Source organism: Elaeis guineensis, chromosome 8, assembly GCF_000442705.2.
Source record: "Elaeis guineensis isolate ETL-2024a chromosome 8, EG11, whole genome shotgun sequence".
Classification (NCBI taxonomy): Eukaryota; Viridiplantae; Streptophyta; class Magnoliopsida; order Arecales; family Arecaceae; genus Elaeis; species Elaeis guineensis.
The window spans coordinates 770,168-792,445 of NC_026000.2; the positions used below are offsets into that span (position 1 = coordinate 770,168).

A 22,278-nucleotide genomic window follows, 5' to 3' on the forward strand; every position below is an offset into this window, starting at 1 on the left:
GTCGGATATGGATTGGATATCCATATTCGAAAACTAACGACATCCGATATTATTTCGAGAACCCGACCCAGGGGTGGCAAAAAGTTAACCCGACCCTAACCTGATTTGTCTCGGTGTAAATTGGCAGGTTCTCTTAAACAATCTTTTTTTGAATTTTAATCACGTCAGGCATCAGTCAAAACTTTGGTCTGACACAAGTCATATAAGTATATGCATTTTCCAATCTAAATAATTCAAATTGTGTTGAATCTTAACCTGCGATAAAAAACTTATGAGTTGCTTGTTTTTTTACATTATATATTATGATATATAATTAAGACTCATGAGGGTTAAACTAAATCAATCACATAGTTAGTGCCGATCAAATGTCATGGTAAGTCAAATATGTCAAATTCGATTAGTGGTATTAGTCTTAGATGAGCTAATCAGCATGGATCTGATTGTTTATGCCCATGCCTAAAATTTTTTTTATATTATTACCTTATTTAAACCCAGCATGGATCTACTAACTAAGGCGTTACCATCAAATTCTACTTTTTAGTTTTGATTTTTTTTTAAAAATTTATTGTAAAATTGGTTGATGTTCTTAAAATTTTCTCTTATTTATTTTTAAAATATTATAAAATTAAAAAATTAAAAAATCAAAAATCATCATGCTCATCACCACTATCTCTACCGCCACCATTCCTCACTGGTTGTCACCATGGATTAGATGTAGACCTGACCATTGTTACTATTGTTATTATCAAATATAATTTAAATGATTGTCAGACAGATTTTAAATTTTATTTTATTTTTAAATAATTTTAATTTTTATTAAAATCAAAAATTGTATCTGATATCAAACATGACATTAAATAACGAAAAGATTGGTCAAGAATATCATAATACAGACTATCGAAGAATAATTTTATATCTAAATGCAAGAGACTTTATAAATCTTAAAATTAAATATTTATATAATAATTTTGTCAGTTTAAAATATCAATCAACTAGCAAACAATTTGATGATAAGTGAAAGAGAAATTAATATATAACATTGATTTAGGAATGGTTCAATATACTCTTTCTATTATTTTTTTATCAAAAATACCCACTAATACTTTCATAAATAAATAAATTTAGATTTAAGTTAATCTATCGATTTATCTAAATATCTTTTACCCTATAATTAACTAGAATATTTTAAATTAGTAAAATAAAATAAGTCATTTATGAATACATAATAAGTGTTATATTCTCATTTTAAAATATCCTACTATGAAAAGAACTAAATATCCTTGAAATAAAAGTTCTGGCAAGTGATAAAATATGTGACAAAAAGAATAATCATTTCTAATCTCTCTCCCATTCCTATCATTTCTATTTATTAATATATATGACAAAATTTAAATGCAAATATAGATGATTAATATGTTTATCCATTTATTTAGTTAAAAGGGCTCCGCTACAGGCACCTTAAAAAAAAAAAAAAAAAAAAAAAAAAGTGGGGGGGTGGTGCGCCGGGGGATCCATTACAAGTCTTGCCAATTGCCTCTCTCCTCCCAGTCGATTTTTTTTTTTTTTTTTTTTTGACTCTCCTCGTCTAAAAGAAAAACAAAAAAAAACCAAGGGACTGCTCTCTGCTTCTCTTAATTTAAAAATTAAAGAGGCACTTTCCCAAAACAATACGTTCATAGCTCTGTAAGAAAAGAGAGAGAGGGAGAGAGATGAATCTGGAATAATTATTAGTTTCTTTGCAGAGATCATCAAATAGGTTCTTATATGTTCAAATATTTTTCTTGATTAGAAATTTTTTTTTGAAAAGAGAGAGAAGTCTTATGGATTGCTCTCTATTAACCTCTCTTGATTTTGAATTTGAAAATTAAAAAAAGCACTTCTCATAAATTTTTCAACTCATTTGAATCGAATGTATTTTTTAGTTAGAGATGATAATTAGATCGGATCGATCATAAATGGATAATTCAAGACTTATTTATTAAATATATTAAAATTTATTAAATCGATCATAATAGATAATTCAATATATTTATTAAATAAATTAAAATTTATTATTTGAATATGATATATTTAATAAATAGATAATTCAATCCGATCTATTTAATCTATTTATTAAATAGATAACTTATTAGTCCAATCCAATCTGATCTATTTAACATATTTAATAAATGGATAACTTATTAGTCCATCTGGTCTGATATGTTTAACCTATTTAAAGCGAAATCTATTAGTCCAACTCAATCCGATTCGACCTAACCTGTTTAATACATCAAATAATTAAAAAAATCTGAATATAAAAAAAAAATCATAATATTTTTTGGATGATATTTATATTTAATTTTTATAAAACAAATCATTCACTCTTGTACTAAAATTACAAAATATTATACCTACAAAAAAATAATCATGCTACAAAAATTTAAAATAAAAAATAAAAACTAGCATATATAATTATTAAATAATTAAAACAACAAAGAAAATAAGAAAAAAAAATGACTCAAATTTATTATTTAATATATAGTTAAATCAAAATAATTATAATTAAATATTTGTAGAAGTAGATCGTCCGAGATTATTATCTTTAGAAATAATTGAATCAGCAAAATCTTAATCTAAAATCATCATAGTTTTTTTATACAATCTTAGAGCAATTTTATTTGTGGCTGAAAGTTAGTTCCAATATGAGTAAGTATAATAAGTTAATACAATTAGATCTAATAAGAAAAAATATCAAATGAAACAATAATTCAGGATAAAAATATCTTTCGATCTAATAAAAATTTAAATATATTAATATAATATTAATATATTATATTAATATTTTATATAATATTATATTATATTTAAAATTATATTTTATATTTATAATATGTATTATATGATAATATATTATTAATCATATCATTATCATAATGGGATGATAATATAAATTAGAATAAAATTTTTTATTATATTTTATATTTATATAATAAAATATTTAATATATTACTTCAATTTATTTTTTTAATCAAAATAAATATTTATATTAATAAATAATATATTATAAATATAAATAAAAATATTAATTTTATAATAAAAATTAATATAATTTTATAGGATTGATGATTTATAAGATTAATAAATATTTTTTAATAGAATCTATTAATTATTAATATATTATATATATATATATAGAATTATTTTATTTATAATATATAATATATGATTAAAAAATATATTTTTTATAGAATATATTATAGATAGTTCAGCGGTCTTGGATTCCCCTCTCTCTGTTCCTATCGGACTGCGGCCGCCCGCCCCCTTTTCTCTTCCCTTTCTCTTCCCCTCTGATGGCCGGCGTCAGGCCCCTCTCTCTTCTCCTTCCTCTCTCTCCCTCCCTCCCCCTATCTTCCCTTTGAGTCTTGTTTTCCTCCACTTCTCTCTCTTCTCTTTGAGTTCCAGCCCCCTTTGCCGGATCTCTCCCTCCGGCGGAAGGCCAAGCACCCCCACTCTTTTGCCTCCTCCCTTCCTCTCTCTCCCTCTTCCTACTGCGGTCGGACAGTGGCCATGCCCCTCGGTTTCACCTTCCTCCCTCTCTCTTGTTCTCTCTCTCCTTCCTCCCCCAACCCTCTGTTTTTCCCTTTTCGCCGATCCTTTTCGACGGTGGATCATTTTCTGGTGGAGTGCTGATCTACTCCGCCATCTTCTCTTTCCTTCTCTTCATCGGCCATTCTTGGCAGCGGGCCCGGCTAAGCCGGCTTCTCTTCCTCTCCCCGGCAAGGTCAATCGCTGGTCCTATTCTTCTTTTTTTCCACCGACTGTTCTCGAAACCCACCGAGACTGAGAGTTGGCTATTCTTGAACCCCCGGGCGCGTTGAGCCCCTCTCTTTGCTGCCTGGCTTTCGCGGGGTGTCGCCAGTATTTTCTTGCTGGAATGCATGACTGTCTTCCCCATCATGGGGCGTCTCCCTTATCACCTCTGGTTGGGCCCCCATTCCTCTTCCCTTCTCCCTTCCTCTGGCCTTGAGGACCTCTTTATCCTCGGCTGGAATCTTCCTTGGAGCGGCCCCCATTCTCCGCTCTTCTTCGAGTCTCCGTCAGTCGGAAAAATCTTGGTTTCGGACTGCTTCTCTTCTGTTTCAGTGTTGTAGAGATCGGAGTGCTCGTTCTCTGACTGTTCTCGAGTGATAGCTTCTCTCTCTATTCTGCGACCCTCCTGATATCGGACTGTTCTCTTCTCTTCCGGCATTGGGATTGAGGCACTCCTCGGATCTAGTCATCGTCTGTGGGTCTTCTCCTTCTTCTAGTCACCAGCATTTGCTCTTCTCCGGCGGCCCGCTTTCTCCCCGGCTGCCGGATTCTCTCTCTGAGCTGCTGGTGTCGTCGTCGGTGAAGACGGAACGGCCATCCATGGCAATGTTGGATGGAGGTGTCGTCGACTTGTTGTGAAGCCATGGGTCCCCCTTCTTCTCCTGGGACAACTTCATTCTCCGATGGTCAGCATTGCTTCTTTTCTGTTGGCGGCAGAATGGGTTTCTCTCTTTTTTAAATTCAAATTTTAAATTTGAATTTCAATGCTGAGGGTTTGTTGGAATTTCTTTTCTATTGATTTCTTTTCTTCTTTTATTATTTTTTTTGTACTCTTTTTTTTCTAATAAATTTGGATGAATTTTTTCTCTCTTTATATAAAAAAATAAAATATTAAATAAATTATTCATAGATATTTGAAAATTTTTAATCACTAAATCATGATGTATTGAACATCCGATCAGATCATAATAAAATTCGCATCACTGATGATCTTAGATTACCGTGGTGATCTTTTTTTGGTTCCAAACGCTGCGTGGAAAGGGGGAAGGGGTCTTGAATTCCTCGAGAACATTGCCACTGCATCCGGTCTTCTTTGTCGGTCAAATATTTCGAGTTAGATTCACTTCTATTGCGTTAAAATGTTTCTCAAGAAATTCAAGAACTCAGACTTGATCACGTGGGTCTTCTCCACATTATTTTGCGGTAAATTTCGTTCTTTCTTATAGTTTTATGGAAACCGGTTGTTTTCTGAATTCTTGATTCCTTATTTCTTCTCTGATGATCAATATGAAGAACCGTCCGCAATTTCTTGGTTATTTTTCTCTAGTTTTTTTTTTATTATTTCTCTCTATGCCAAAGTTTTGGGCCGGGGTCGATCAATATATGAGAAAAGGTTCTCCTATTAAAAATTTATCCGAGAAAAAAAAATGAATTCCCGTTATTTTAGAGTTTGAGAATCAATTGACTTGAGAATTCTTGATTTCCCAGTTTGTTGAGGTGAACTGGATATTGTTCTGGCATTTCGTTTGATCTTTGTTAATCTTTGAAATGCATCCAGCGATCATGTTCATCTTGTCTTTTAGCAAATTATTTTGAACTTCTCTCTCTCGGTGGATACTTTCAATGAAAATATAAACAAAATGTGGAGAAAGTAGAATCTATTTGATGATTTGACGATGTTTTTCCTTAAATATCGCAATCTGACATTAAACTCTCTCTGTGCTCCATAAACAAATTTGCCTTTTAGTTGAGAGGGAAAAAGAAATATAGCAACAGACATTAGCTTTTTATTATTTTCTTTTCTCCAGTTCCAGATTTTTTTTTTTTTGTAAAATTTTTTTCTCCAGTTCAAGATGGGACTGATGTCAACAAAGGTTTTGCCTGCCTGTGGGAGGTTGTGTTTCTTCTGCTCTGCACTGAAAGCAATGTCTTGACAGCCAGTGAATCATTACAAGAAGGTTTTGGCTGACATTTTTTCTTGAATGCAGGTCTTGCTTCATACCTTTTATATTGATCTTGCTGTTTTACTTGGACAAATCATTTTTTAGACTGTAAGCTGTTGTTCCATCTCCTACTGCAGCTTGGGCAATCTTTAGACACCTTCAAAATTATGCTACTTGTTATTGCTAGTAAAATGATTTTCCTTTTTAAATGCTTTGCTTATTCTCCTCAATTATGGTTTGGTGAGTAGGCCTCTCATGATAACACTTCAATATGTTTTCATGTGATGATAAAAAGCTTCTTAAATCTGTCAAAAGTATACATGTCATTTCATCTTATAAATTGTACATGATTAATATGCTCTTATATGGACCCTAAGTGTAAAGATCTTCTACGGAGCAGCCGACTAAGAAAAATCCACATATCTTTCATGCGGGGTAGTAAAGTTCTGCAACTAGGATTGGGGATAACCTTTCAAGTATCTAATGCTTGTTCCTGTTTCACTCCTTTTCTTACATGAATGTATTCATTTTATAAACTCAATAATGCTGTCAGATTTTGCTACCTTTCTTTTTGCAGCTTCCACATGTGCATACATAGGTATCTGTTTGTGTGCGCACATGCATGCATGCCACATGCATGATAGTTCTTCAACTTATTTGAATTTGATCAATGTTGAACTTTGGCAGGCTTGTCAGGCTACTTTTCTAAGTATAGATTCAGCAGAACAGCTGTATTTTTGAGTAATCATAACTTTTTAAGATTAATTTTCATAGACTTCTGAAAGTCTCTTTCTCAAAGGTGCTAACATTAATATATGCTTCTATAAGGATTCAATTGTTGTTAAATGCCTTGCAGAATGAGGAAGTAATTGATTGAGACATTGGCAAATTGTGCGAACACGCTTCTAGAAATCCACTACACATCCCAAAGGTAGTTCTCCTCCTTTTTCTGTTACCACCTGAATAAATAGTGCTCTCAAGTAAATTTATTAGATAAGAAATATACCTGGTCATTATTTAAGATGTTTTAACTCTACCTGTTACATGAGGAGGATCAAAGATGTCAACTAACATACCAGTTGCTAGGTCAACAGTCTCTGCAGTTTATCATACAGCTCAAAGAAGTGCATCAGTACCAAATTTGTTGTATCAGAATAAGGTTTGTCAATGATACATATTTTTGGATATATCTATTTTATGTAATGCTTCATTTAGTTAATTGCTTGGAATTTTATATATTCACTATATATTGCACGCACTTCCTGAAGCCCTATTTCATCAGTTGCTCTTGGCAATGGTCCACCCAGATCATGAAACATGTGTTGAAACTCACCATATATTTTCCCTATCCTTGCTCAGCTACTCCAGAGTCCAGAATCACCGAAGACATATGATCTTTGAAGGACACTCTCAAGGATTGTGTCTGTCTTTACATCTTCGGCTGCTCTCTTTGAGAAGTTAAGAAGGGAAACTTGCTCCTTGAGAGATAATGCTTGCCAAGAAAGTCTGGATAAAAATTCTCATGGTTACTATGGACAACAAAAGAGCAGCAATGGGGCAAATCTGTATTAACTGAAGACAGCATGAAAGGCTCTCCTTTACCTGTAAGTGCAGAAAAATTTCCATGAATAATTCAACTGGGGAGGCAATACATCTTTAGTTCTTTATAATATTGTGTTATCTGCCACTCCACTTGGATAGGCTTATTGAATTCCTTGAATATTCATGGTGTTCCAATAAGTTCGCTCTTTTCCGTTCATGGAAGCACCCAGTTTCTTTAAGATTTAGCAGTCATCAAATCACAGTAATGTTTTCATCCAGTTGGACTCAGTCCAATTCTGCTGAAAATACACCTGAAGACCCTGAAGCTTTGCTCATACTTATCATCTGATATTGTTGTTTTCTCGAACAAAGGTTACCTCACCTCATTTCACAGTAATGCTGAAGCATTGCCATTATTATTCCTTCATTTTAAATTTATACTATTTTTTTGTTGGTTCATATTGTTATTTTTTAATGGTACCATGCATTAATGTTTGGATGAGCTTTTGTGTTATTTATTTGCTGTCTGATACTACCCTTGTGAGCTGTATGAATATCTGAAACTACCTCTCTCTTGATTCAGTTTCATGTAAAAAGATTTTAAAGGATAAGCTTTATATTGATTTGCTTCCTTTGATCTATGGTCTGCGAATTGTATCCTGCTTTATATTGAAAAGTGATGCTCGACAAGAAGCAAAAATTAATTTGTAAATCTATTTAATCTCAACAAGATACACAATATAATCAAATTTCAGTTGTATTGTTGCGATATAGGGTGCTCATTTCTCTCCCTTTTCTCTCTGCTTGTGTCTAGACTTATTTCCTGTGGAGCTTCTTGATTTTGGATGGTTGTCCCTTCCTTAAAACCTTAAATGAATGAAGTATTAAAATTCAGTCTCTCTATAGGCTTCTTTTTTTTCCCCTGTAAGCTGCTTCTTTTTTTGTGCAGGCAATGAGATTTCACATGCTTTTTTTTTTCTTTTTAGAAAAAGAAGGGAATTTGTTGAAAATTGTAACTTTAGTTTCTGGAGTGACTAGAGGAAAAGATATCATTGATACTTCAATCTTTCTGTGGGACCTCCCCTCCTACTGTAATACATCCAACACCTAAAACTACAAATAAATGCCAATTTATTGTGGGAAAAAAGAGGCATATTGAAACAACTGTACAAATTAAGAATATGGGAATATCAGCATCCCTCCTATCTTGCTGTAGGGCTAGACCTATTAAGCTGACATTGGAGTGACATAGGACAGTCGTGCAGTCAGGTTCAGTATTAATTCATCTTAGGACAAAAATTTGTAATTTGCTAAATGTTCTAGAGAAGTATTGGAAAACGTCTGAGAATGGATGTTTATGCAGGTTTTAATATATTAGAAATATATGATGCATCTAGTAAATTAGCAACATCACAAAAGTTAAGGAGACCAGGAGTGATCTATGAAATATGCATAAAATACTATGAAATGTTTCTTAATGTTGCCAAAATAAATATCCAGGAAGAAATGTTGGCATAATAGGAAGCTAACTGCTTCCCCAAAAACAAGAAGAAGAAGAAGATCTTTTATTATGGTTGGTAAAAATGCTGTGTTGTGGTGTAGAAGGGAGGGCAGATCGCAGCCGGCCAAACAAATGACTCTTCGACGCACCACCGCTTTGATTCGGCCACTAAGATTGATCCGCGCAAAACAGCATCGGGCCAACTGACATCAGACAGATGGCAACCTCTGATTGGTTGGCCGGTAACCATCGATTTCTGACTCTCAAAGTCGAAATAATGATCTGCTTCGAGCCGCCCATCCCTTATAAATGCATCGGGATCTGCGAGACGGCGAATCTTCCTAAATAATTAAGATGCGATTCACGAAGTGACCCATCAAATTGGTGTCGGGATCCACGAAGCGATGCATTGATTCGACTTTGAGAAGTATGAAGCAATGCGACGGTTCACTTAAAATTCAAACAACTCGGATTTGCCAACTCGGACATGTACCAAGGACTTATCTTGAGGATTACTACTTCTTTTGCCTGAGGCAACTGTCTTGAGCTCGAAAGTGGGGGGCAAGTGTTAGGGGGTTAAACCACCTTGGCCATTATCCTCGGTGCTCATCCATGGACATTGCTATTTGACGTTATACTTCCTAGAAGGTTCTAGTCGGACATGGTCATCGGCCTGAGATCGAGGACTGTTTGGTGACCACGGTCACAAACTTCATCTCGATGCTCAATGCCATTTGGGTGTCCTGCTCCTACGGAAGGGCCCTTATCGCTATAGCACCAACTCAAATTCTCGAGAGCCAAAAGAAAATGGAGGACCACACCACACTCTGCTTAAAGTCATCATCCTTTGCTACGTTCCAAGGACTATGTCGTTTGCCTGCCGACCTCGTGGTTAGACTCAATCCGATGACTACAACTAATGACTCTTAAGGACCTTGGGATGTAGAGCCATTACAAAGAGATCGTGGTTATGACGGTTATGACGGAACACCCGATGGTTACAATCACACGTGGTGCACAACTTAACGCTATTAATCGCCCATTACTCATGATGGATTGTGAACCACAATTCTCTGGACGGTTACTAGTAATTAAGGTAACGTATCCATCCTCCCCTCTATAAAGGAGACCACAGAGGACTCTTTAGTAAGTTTTGCATAACTAGAAAGTCTACTTGCTGTTTTTCTCTCTTTCTCTCTCTCTGTTCTCAAAGCTTCAACTGACTTAAGCATCGGAGGGTCTTGCACCGAAGAATCTTTGGTGGCTGGACTTTTTACAGGTTCGAAGGAGCGCCCAAATTCTCGAATCACCACCGACCACCTATTTTCTCCTTGGACCTTCGCCGACCTCAGTTACTCAGTCCGGAATGTTGCAGCAACATTATGTATGGAATATGGAAGAAGAAGAAGAAGAAGAAATGGAATACGGAAGACGAAGAGGAATTATTATGGTTGGTAAAAGTGTTATGTATGGAATATGGAAGAAGAAGAAGAAGATCTTTCATTATGGTTGGTAAAAGTTTCTGCATTTACTACGTCAAATTCTATGTTATGTATGGAATATGATTGGTAAAAATTTCTGCACATACTTGCATCAAATTCTATGTTATGTATGGAATACTGTCATTATAATGTATATTTTTTAATTAATTTTGAAATAATTATAGTTTTCATGTTGACCTTTTTTCATTTTAAACTTAATAAGTTAATATCAAATCGAGGTTTGAAATCTCAACCATATCGTACTATCATCAACATAGGGGTATTGTCTTGTTTGGCGACTGTATAGGTATGGGAGGTGGAGTACCGCTAGTTTTTAAACCTTGTGTCTGAGAGATCTCAGTTTCAATCTGCCTGTGGCAGTGACCTGATTCATATATAGTAGCATTATTATTTAGATTTGGACACAAACAATTGATGCTGTTACCATTAATTGGTCAACAAAAATCAGTTTGAGGGTTATAAGTACGTTTGTAACATAGTTATTGAGAAATAGGAATTGTTGCCATTAGGGCTATCAAACAAGTGAGCTGCTTGTCATCAGTTCATGTCAGCATGAAATTCAGCTGTTCTATGGTTTTCCCAATTAGTAAACGAGTCAAACATTAGCCAAGATTTTGAGCTTGAAATATGAACAAGCTAAGTTTGAGCTATGGCTAGCTTGTTCATGTTCAGCTTGATATAGCTCGAAATATTATTTCATTAATTATGTGAAAAAACTGAAGTTCATGCAAAAAGAAGGATAAAGTTTGGCTATAGAACTCAATCGATGCCTATAATGATAACATTGTTGATAATCATTTCAGCTTTTAGATAACGGACTAATGGCCCTAATCAACTAGTTTTATTTCGAAGGGGCAACCCTAAGCAAATCCTTTATTCAAGTAGGGGGGCACCACTGAAACCATTCTCTCTTCTCCCATCTCTTCTCTCTCCCTCAACTTTTGCAAGTATTAAACCTAACCCCAAAATCCAAATCCTCCAAAGCCCCAAGGTTGGATCCACAAAAACCCTTGAGCATAGGTCCTCAACTTTTGCTCATCACCATCCCTCTTTTCCTTCCTTAACAATGCCTTGGCCAAGCTGACATCAAACCTCATCCTCTTCTTCTTCTCAATTTCATCGGTAACAACAGTCATGTGGTCGGTGAGGATGATTGAGATCAAGTTGTTCATTTAAAGATTCTGACTGTTCACTTGATCTGGGCTGTCATGTTGCTGGTCCTCACTGCTCCTTTCTTCAACTGATATATCATCTTCTTTCTCTGCTCAGCCTCTAATAAGCCTTCTGAGAGGAGCATGTGCCAGCTTGATAAAAGACGAGACAAACTTGAGTTGGCCCAGCTTAGTCTGTTATAAGCTCAAGCTGAGGTCAAGCTGGCTTTCCACAATTTCATATTTTGCCCAAACCAGGGGTAGCTTGTGCATTTTTGGCTCGTTTACAACCTAATGGCACAGACTTGCATAGGAAATTTGCATCAGCCCTGCACTTTTTTGCACAATCCTGAGATGTAATTTCAGATCTGAGCAAGATTCATGAGCTGATACTGTTGTGTTGCTTCGATCAACATTCTTAAGTTATTGCTGTAATACAATTTGATTTGTGCTTAAATCTGTGAAATATTCAAAATCCAAATTCAATTTTCACATCCAAAATATGTGGAGTGTTAGCCACAAATTGCTGATAAAGGTTGTTTTTCATGGTTAGTTATACTGAATATTGTCACTTATACTGTATGTACCAGTAACAATAAATGGTGACGGCATGTCTAAGTTGTCAAATATTGTATGTTGGACAGTTATGATCCTCTGGGAAGTATCTTCCTGTTTGAGAAGTAGCAACTCTATGCTGTATAGGACCGTCAAGTTATTTTAGCCAGTTTTCAATTATAGATACTTTAATAGTTTAATCTCGGTGGTACTATATGATTATTTTATGATCACTAGCAGTTTTTTCTTTTTTTTTTTTTTTTTGCTGCCAATTGTCAATGTTGATGCTGCTTTTACATATTTGTAGGTTCACTTCCGCCATCATGTTGCTGGTTCCTATTTATGCTGGCAGCAGTCATAATTGTGCTTTATGCAAAGCATTCAATGTACAGCCTCGTATTCCACTCATTATGTCATTGCTGAATAAGAAAATGGTATGTAACTCAATACTTATGGTCTTGTTCGAGTCAGTTTTGTTCATTCTATGTGCTAAGAACATCCTGAAGGCCAGAAGTCTGCATTAGGCAGTAGAGGATCTGATAAATATATCTTCTGAGATTGTCACACGACCAGCATAGAGTTTCAGGGTATTGTTTTAAGAGAAACTCTGCATTAGTTTTTATTTTGTCACTTATAAATATTCAAATATCTTGAGGTTTCTTGTAGTATCACATATTACTATTGTCTTATAAGCGATGCAGTTACATATATCACGTCAAAACACATTACCTGATCCTGTAACATCAGATTCGTGGATATTACCTGATCCTGTAACATCAGATTCTTGGATATGTACCTGTCACATGTGTTCCTTTTTGTACATTTTTATGGCAACAACCACCATTAACAAATTTGTTCCATCAACTTGAAGTTCAGTTCATTGTTTCAGCTAAAGACTAGCAAAAGTGCCGCAACTTAAAGTATCATGTCAATCAAATAATCTTCTTCCAGAATTTTAATGATAGACATCACAAGGTGTGAATAAAGTAAGATCACTTTTTTTTTTCCTGCTAAAAGAGTTTTAGCCTTTATAAATTGTGTTTCTCATTCCAGGTTGATCCATTTTTCAATTGGTTGAAGATTCCAAACTACAGTCCATGACCACTGCATCTGATCATCTGGTGAATATGGATCAAAAGAGGATGATAATAGTGCCTTGATACCTCTTTCGGAAGTAGAACTAACAGTAAACCAGTCAAAAGAATTCATGGTTTCTGTAAATTCTGAACAGCTTAGGAGATCCATCAGATGTGACTCCTATAAATTCACTAAGCTTCCTTTTTTCCTCCATGCGTTGGAAAATGGTTGTTATGCTATCGGTGTCCTTGTTGACTTAATGTGCATCTTTTAGACAGAATTGTCTGCCATAAGAAAGCAACTTCTGAGTGACTTCTTGCCTGATGATGTGTGCATTGCGGGCTAAATTTGTGGCAAGTCCTGGACAGATTCCACCTTTCAGCTCTAAAAAGGACAACTCTTAAGAGAAGGTGCTCTATATTTACCATTTTAAATGACTGATCTAAAATCCTATGACGTAGAATTTACCAATTTTATCTTACAGGTCATACGTCCAACCAGTTTAGTTCATGTCGACATCTTAACTGAAGCATTTGAAGGACTTGTAGACCCCAGTCCGCAGTTTCTCAGTGATATGTATAATTGTCTGTCAATCAATTTCTGACACGGTATGCTTGCAATTCTCTTGCTTCTGTTATACTTTTGTTTCATACGGTAAAAGAAATTAGAAGAGAATACTTGCTCGTCGCTTCTATATCAAGTTTTTAGTAGTTAACAGGTTGGCGGTTGCTGAATCTTTAGTTTTTTATATGTACCCCTCTTTTTCCATTCTTCTGATCACAAGTTTTTTGATATCTGAAGGTCATTAGAGATTCTGTAGCTCCATAATTTAAGTAACATTTGAATGAAAATTTTGCGAAAATACATAAAGCTTTATTTTTCTGGGCATTGTTACCCATCTTATCTAGTTACCAACATGGGCAAGTGAAAATGGATGCATGAGCAGTTTTAAGAGGTGGATCCTTGAATGCGTGTCTTGATGGTTGCATGCGTTTCATGGTAAAATATTATGAGTACCCTTGAGTCAATTAAAAGAAATTGACGTGTCTCATGTCAAATGTTTCAGAATGCCATGCTATGGGAGGTTCATAATGTAAAGATCATGTTTAAATAACATGGAAGATGGCCCTTAAAGGATCCATAAAACCAACCCAAATAGTTGGGCTAAGATTGGCTAATTTATGGTCATGGTTATATGCTAAAAATGCATTAAAATATTAGCTAGGCACTTGGAAATGTTCGGCATTAAATAGTTAAATTCTTAAATATTTTGTTAAAATATCTTTATTAATATGATCTTTCCGAATTTGTTGATTTTGGACCCTCCAACATGTTGAAAATGGACACAATGTCACGAAACATTGAACTAATGTGTCTATATACATTATGTTTTGGTTTATCAATTGTGGTTATCATGAGTCATTTTTTATCCATTTTCTTTTCCTTCATGAATTATTAACTTAAGAAGTGTTCACTGAATCAGTTAGATGTCAGCTTTCTTGTGCTGTTGCGCAAATATGTTGCTGTGAACATTCTGAGCTCCTCCGTCTCCATATTTTTCGCAATCCTCAGTTAAACGGATAGAAAATACCAGAAGATATCTGTAAAGGATTTAGTTGCCAGTAGTATGGCAGCTGCTGGTCAGTGGCTGCTGTGCCAGCGCATATGTCACCATGCTGAAATGCAAAACGATTTAATAGTCCCCTTTTAATTAAAATATATCAGAAAGAGATATAATATGTGTAATGCCCAACTGTACCAACGCATGTGCGTCATGGAGTGGTACGGACTGGCTCAGCAGGCTTTGTCCGGGTTATACGTTTGGTCTATTAATTTATGCGACTCCTTTTGCAGCTTTTGGAGACTTCGTGGCCTGGCAAGTTGGAAGATTTTCAGTGTCAACCACACAAGATTTACCATTTAAAAAAATATTTAATTATTTTTAAAAAAAATTTAAAGAATTTTTATTTTTATTTTAAATTTTGATTCATTGTAATTATATTATTAAAATTTTAAAATATTATAATTTTTTTTTGACTATTATTTTCATCTAATGGTCACGATGGAAATAGTTACGTACTATCATATGATATATAGTGGAAGTTGATTTGGTATGAAATAGTTAATGTGAAATTTTTATAAATTTTTTTATTTTTTTAATTAAAATTTTTATTTTTTATTTTATCTTTTTTTTTTATCACTATCTTTTGTAAAATTCCATCATCTCCTACACTATCATCGATGCTTTCACTTCTACCATCACCAACTTCAGAGTCTCCATTATAACCACCACTACCATCAAGATTGTCTTTACCACTGCTATCAAATCCACCGCCATCGTCTCTCATGACCCTTAAGCAACAAGCAATTTTCATGAAGTATATGATATGGGAGGCAAATCTCTCTTATGCAGTAATCTATTAAAGTTATGAAATTCTTTCAACCATATTAAGTTTACGTGTTTGTTTCTTCTCTGAACACCTACAAAAAGAGGTATGAATGGTGGAGATTTTGAAGGAGATAGTGATGGAAAAAAATAGAGAAAAATGAAAAGCAAAAATTTAAGTTAAAAGAGGAGGAAAAAAAGGAAAGAAAAAATTTAAATTCTAGCTAAAAGAGGAAAAGGGGAAAGATTTTTAAACTTAAACTAGAAGAGGAAAATGAAGGAGTTTAGAATTTTATATCAACTAGTTTTATGCCACATCAGCTTCTATTATATGTCATGTGATGGCACTTGATCATTTTCGTCATAATTTTTAGACGAAAATAATAGTTGGGGAGAAATTATAAAATTTTAAAATTTTGATAATTTGGTGGTAATGGATTGAAGTTCAAAGTAAAAATAAAATTTTTTAAAAAAATTCAAAATTTTTACAATAATTAAGCTATAAAGACATGGCTAGTCACTTTGAGTACCTGTTTTCATGACTTCGCAGTAAAAACAGGAAATATTATGTTTACAAGATCAAGGTGACATGAAAGAGTTATCACATTTGTGTGCGCGGGGATGTAACAAGATATGATAGCTATTCGTAGGATGGATGCAAATATAAGTATATAGGCGTCTTTGTGGGCACGATTTTGATACTAATATTTTTCTTTTTTTTTTTTCTTTTTCTAACCCTTTTTTTTTCCAACATCTACTCATTACATCTGCCGGAGTCCTAATTTTTATTAAAGAAATCAAGTAAATGTGCACTTTGCAACCTTGCAAAAGCTTCAAGTTATTCCTTGGAATATCATCTCTTTATGTTAACCTAACCCGATCCTTGTACTTTTCGCTCTTTTTAAGAAATTTGCACCTGTGTTGCTTCTGCTCTTCAAAACTATAGGTATTTTTCATCTTTGAACTCTACATGGATGGGTGCTGTTGCGGATAAAGATTTGGTCCGTTATGTGAGATATTATTTACTCTGATCTATGAGTCTCTCGATTTTGATCTTTAAAAGGCATTTTACGTGAATTTTTTTTTTCCTTTTTATACATATCGGAGTCCCTCTTTGATTGGGATTCTGTTGTGGTTTTAATAATGTGGAGGGCACCAATAGTCCCATATTAATTGTGAGTCAAGAGAGATTTGCGTTTATAAGAAGGAAAAAACTCTTCCTGGCGCGTCATTGTTGCGGACAAGGGCTTGACCCGTCACGTGAGGTATTGTCCGTTCTGGTCCATGGGCCTCACGGTTTTGTCCTTTAAAAGGCGTCTTACGTGGGAAGGATTATTTCCTTCTTATAAGCGCGAGTTTCCATTGACTCACAATCGATGTGGGACTATTGGTACCCTCTACATTATTAGAACCACAACAGAGCTCTCCAGTCAAGGGAGACTCTGATGTGTATAGTTCGAGAAGCCCCACAGTTAGCCGAGGCGGACTTCGACTTTAGAGAATCGAGGCGGAGCTCGACCCCTACCTGGCGCGTCATTGTTGCAGACAAGAGCTTGATTCGTCACGTGAAGTATTGTTCGCTCTGGTCCATGGGCCTCACGGTTTTGTCCTTTAAAAGACGTCTCACGTTGGAAAGATTTTTTCTTCCTTATAAGCGTGAGTCCTCCTTGACTCACAACCGATGTGGGGCTATTGGTGTCTTCCACATTATCAAAACCACAACAAAGTCCTCCAGTCAAGGGGGATTTCGATGTGTATAGTCCGAGAAGCTCTACGGTCAGTCGAGGTGGACTTCGATTTCAGGGAATCCTCGATTTCAGAGAATCGAGACAGACTTCGATCCCTACTTGGGGTGTCATTGTTGCGGACAAAGGCTCGGTCCGTCACGTGAGGTATTGTCCGCTCTGGTCCATAGGCCTCACGGTTTTGTCTTTTAAAAAATTTCTCACGTGGAAAGAATTTTTTTCTCCTTATAAGTGCGAATCTCTCTTTACTCATAATTGATGTGGGATTATTGGTGTCCTCTATATTATTAGAATCATAATAGATACTTTTTTTCTATTGACAAGGTGGCCTTTCTTCTGTTCACATTGCATCGCAGTTTGCTTCTTTTTGTCATCTCTAACCATCTGCAAAATGCTTCTCCTGCAATTTCCTTTACTATATACTATTTCCCTAGTTTATTTGCGGCTCTAAAGAACATCGTGACTCTGTTAAGATACAGGTATGTACCTGTATGAAGCAAATATGTACAACATATAAGACATAAGTGTCTCACCAAAAAAATATAAGACATAAGTATGGTACAAGTTGATAAAATCCTGACATTTGCTGACTAAGATTTTCAATTTGGTAATAGGGGAAGATAATAGCTATTTTTATTTTGAGAAATAAATTGTAATTAATTTCTAGCAGTTACTGGCTAGTATATTGACGATGATATGTCAGTCATGACCACCAGTCAGATATATAGTAATATCTCAAAATTGTGCTAAAATCCCGGCGTTGTAAGAGAAATAATTTTAGTTTCTTCCGACTGTCGTTTTGGTTGAGAGTATAGCTCGGTAACAACCCCCTCTCGAACAGGTTCCGCATGCCTCTCGCTTGCATCAAGAGAGGTCAAGCACCCTATCCCAGCCTCAAATGAGGTGTGTATGACTTGGGGCTCCCCTTCCGATTATCCTATTGGATCTTTAGGATTGGAATGATGATTTTTAGTATGGATGTAAATACGCCGAGTAGCTTGCTAGCTGTTCGAGCTCAAATTGGGTTCAAGTTTTATTTGATTCAATTGTTATCAAGCTCAAGTACTTCGAATAATTTTTTGAGTCAAGTTCAAAAAATAAAATACTCGATTTGGAGATTTACGAGATTAATTGAGTGTATATATTTTTAATAATATAATATTATATTTACAATATATGTTAGTAATTTTATATTTTAAAATATAATATTATTTTATATTTTGCTTTAGTCATATTTTTAAATTACGGTCAAGGTATAAATTTGAGCTCGAGTATGGTTTAGTTTATATTCGAATTGAGTTAAGTTGATTTCAAGAATTTTTTTTTTTTCAATCGTGTCAAATTAGAGCTCAAGTTTGGATATTAAAGTTTGAGCGATCTCGGATTGAGCTTTAAGCACAAATATTTTGAATCGAATTGATTACACTTAATTTTTAGCATTATAGAATATAAGTTGTGGTCCAACCAATGTCAATTACACCTCTTCGATTCCTTCATGTAGGATTGAAAAAAGAAAAAAAATCTCATAAGTTTTTTTTTTTTTTTAATTTTTCTCCTCACAAAATCCGGGCCAGACCATTCTAAAGAAAATGTTTCAGTGAATAGACAGTCCAATCCGGGCCAGACCATTCTAAAGAAATGTTTCAGAGATCTGGCCCAGCCTGTATTCATGTGAATCTTGTTGGATTGCACCAAGTATCCAAACATGCTGTAAATAGACAGTCCAATCCATGAATCCAGTAAGGAATCTCAATTTGTCTGGCCCTAAAAAAAAAAAAAAGGACGATCCATGTACAATTAGCTACATACATTTGGCATTCACGAGATACACTTGATTTGTTTTATAAATATATTTGTTGTCGTTATTGTGCTCATTATATGTTGATCAACAGGATATAAAATAAAAGAAATTTTTTGTGCATCGTCTGTGGTGTAGAAAATCTGATATAGAACGCACCGTTTCATTCTATCGAACGACATGATCATCGTTTTTAAATATATATTTAATATCTATTTAATGTTCAAAATTTTATTTTTTTGTTTGAAATTTTGAATGATAAAAATACTCCAATATTTTGATAAAATTATGACATCTAAGATAAAAATTATGGCATTATGGATTAAGACATCTTAGGATAGGATGTCATAATTTTGACATAAAATATCATAATTTTTTTTTTGAATGTCATAATTTTGTCACAACAGAGAAGCATTTTTGTTTAGTAAAATTATTATTTTTTTAAAATTTTGAATGATGAAAATATTTTTTTATTTTAATAAAATTATAATATTCAAGATAAAAATTATGATATTACGGATCAAAATTATGGTATTTTTTGATAGAATATCATAATTTTGGTTCAGAATGTTATAATTTTTATGTTAGATATCATAATTTTATCAAAATAGGAGATAATTTTTATCATTCAAATTTTAAAATAAAAAAATAAAATTATAAATATTAAATATATATTAAAAAATAATACCTAATCGAATGGAACGATGTATTTCATGTCAGATTTTTTACACGGCTTTTTGACTGCCACCGAGGTCGATGGACGAGGGGTTGCTCTCATTTATAGGCCAACCCATTTAACTGCCACCGGGGGACCGGTGTCGCCCGATTTAGCCCGCAACTCGAAAAAACTGCCAGGGGTTGCATCCGACAGAAACTTTGAAAAGCCACAATAGATCAGAAACCTTTTTTTTCCCTCCAAAGTGGAGGGGACGAGGGGAGGGATAGAGCCTCCGCTTGTTGACGCCATCACTCGCAGATATCATCAATACTGCTACAGTCTCCTAAAAAATTATTTATATATATATATATTAATTTAAATTTTATAATTATTTTGAAAGAATGTCAAGAATATCTTGCACAAAAAAACTGTGCCTTGCTTTTCTTTTTCTGTTCTGATTTTTTGTTACAATGTTTTCAGAAGAATTGAAATGTGTATTTGTTTGAAATTTTTTTAATGCAGTCAAAAAATTTAATATGATTCATGGCAACTTGATTGTATTTCTTTCAATCCGATATCTTGTTATGATGTAAACTTTAAATTACAAAATTATCTATCTTAGCCTACTTGCTTTTTCGACAAATCTTTTCTTTAAATTCTTACCACTTTAATTGTTCAATTCATTATTGTTTAAGATTGCAACTGAGTTCCACCGTCCTCTCCACCAAGCAAAGGACCAAAGGTAAATATATAGTAGCCAAGATTAAAATTAATGAACAAGTACAACAGATTTATGAAGCTAACATGAAAAATAAAATATAAAATTCTCCTTTTGTAAATTAAAAGAATGCTGAGAATTGATGATACGACTATTTTTACAATTTTTCCCTACCGGCGCATATAAAAAAATATTTAAGATTTTTTTTACTAAAATAGAATGGGAGTTGGAGGGGGCGGTTGGTGCATCGATCTATCTTTCTTGGACGTGGTCATAGATCCTCAATTTTCACGGAAGAATATTTGATTTGGGATCGAATTTGGGTGAATAGATGGTCTCATTCTCATCGTATGGATGAACTTAACGGATGAGTACATCATTTCAGTACCGTCGAGAGCTCACGGGACTAAATCTACTTTTAGATGTCATGTTCGGACTATTAGGATACGTTTCATTCACAGTCATTTGTATTCTAATATTTAATCATAGTATGATGAATTGAATCCAAGTCATTTCGTTGAAAGCAAATGATCCGCTCTATTGGGATGCCACCACCTCAGCAGCTATACTCTTGTAATCTGAAGTTACGCATAAGACATCCATGATATATAACGGTCCATGCATCTCACGTGAATGGTACATTGGAATGGTCTGGTGTTTTGCAATGCCACCTATCTTAGATGAATTTCCAATTCGTTTCTCATAATAAATGCCTGAGTAATTGAGAACGTTAGAGTAGGTGAATAACGGCTAACTGACGGAGCGCAAGCCCACCCATGCGGACCAACAATGCCGGAAAAAAAAAAAAAAAAAAAAAGGGAAGAGGCCAATTTGTCAGGAGATTGAATAGCATAAAGTTGGAAAGAAATCTTGGGACGGTTCGCAATTATTGCAATCAAGCAGGTTACGAATATGAATAATATAAGATGGCCTGGGCCCAAGGTCACTGCATTAGTTGATGTGGGTGCTGTGGCTTTCTGATGAATGCCAAAGTAAGGAAGAAATCTCCTATGAAAATTTATCCAATTGCTCACTAGCTTTCCCTATTGCTATCTTAATTGTTAAATAGCATAGATAACAAGGAAATGGTTTATACCGATATTTGTGTGTGTATATATATATACATAAAATCTTCAGGGTCACCCTAAACAGCTAATGGATACCATCTAGCTCCACAAGGAAAGCAAATTTTCGCATTCCCCATTCTACGAAATATGGTGTTCCATCCAAAATGGCACATACGGATTATTTCAGAGTTTTTGCCTGACAATAGATTTACAAGTATCACAATGATAACAGTAATATCGGAATCAAGAAAACTGTGAATCCGACATTACCTTTAAAAAGTCATACATGAAATCTCTAGATGATCTTGTCACCTTATGATTGATGCAGGACGCCCCATTTTTTACATGTGGGTGCAAATAAATTGGGCTAGCAATTGTCGAGTTGTGTCCACCCTGAACAACATTTGCATTATATTATTCCCTTGCCACGCCTTCCTTTCAACTAATTATAGAAAACGCCAAGCAATCAACATGCATGAAGTTGGTTGCCAAGGAAACTTTTGCACCTTCAACACTATGGCTTGAAACTTCCCACCTCTCCAATACACACACGCATATCTCTCTCTCTCTCTCTATATATATATATATATAGAGAGAGAGAGAGAGAGAGAGAGAGAGAGAGCATTAGAAAAAAAATTTCCTCTGCAAGAAAACAACATGCTATATGCTTACATGAAACCCTTCCTGATATATCTTAACACAATCTGAAATAATTGCTAGCATTGGATAGTGGTCGGTCGTCGGCACACATAGTGGCATGACCATATTTCATAACTTTTTCCATAAAAGATGGGGTAGGCTACGTAGTCCAACGTAACACCAGAGAATCAAAACAGCCATTGCCGC

At 34.6% G+C, this 22,278-nt stretch overlaps 1 long non-coding RNA gene across 37 annotated transcripts; it reads left to right on the plus strand.

The window, feature by feature from the left end:
• Window positions 1–3,272: 3,272 nt before the first annotated feature.
• Window positions 3,273–13,760, plus strand: LOC105050880 (uncharacterized). Of its 37 annotated transcripts, none has more exons than XR_012143279.1 (10): window positions 3,273–4,992; window positions 5,637–5,683; window positions 5,778–5,840; window positions 6,589–6,663; window positions 6,827–6,891; window positions 7,092–7,336; window positions 10,028–10,287; window positions 12,291–12,417; window positions 13,037–13,470; window positions 13,545–13,760. It is a non-coding gene; the product is annotated as an uncharacterized lncRNA (long non-coding RNA). The 37 variants fall into 37 exon arrangements; XR_012143283.1 differs by having other exon boundaries at window positions 3,273–4,475; XR_012143272.1 differs by lacking the exon at window positions 5,778–5,840 and adding an exon at window positions 5,870–5,918 and having other exon boundaries at window positions 3,273–5,777; window positions 6,782–6,891.
• The last annotated feature ends 8,518 nt before the right edge of the window (window positions 13,761–22,278 follow it).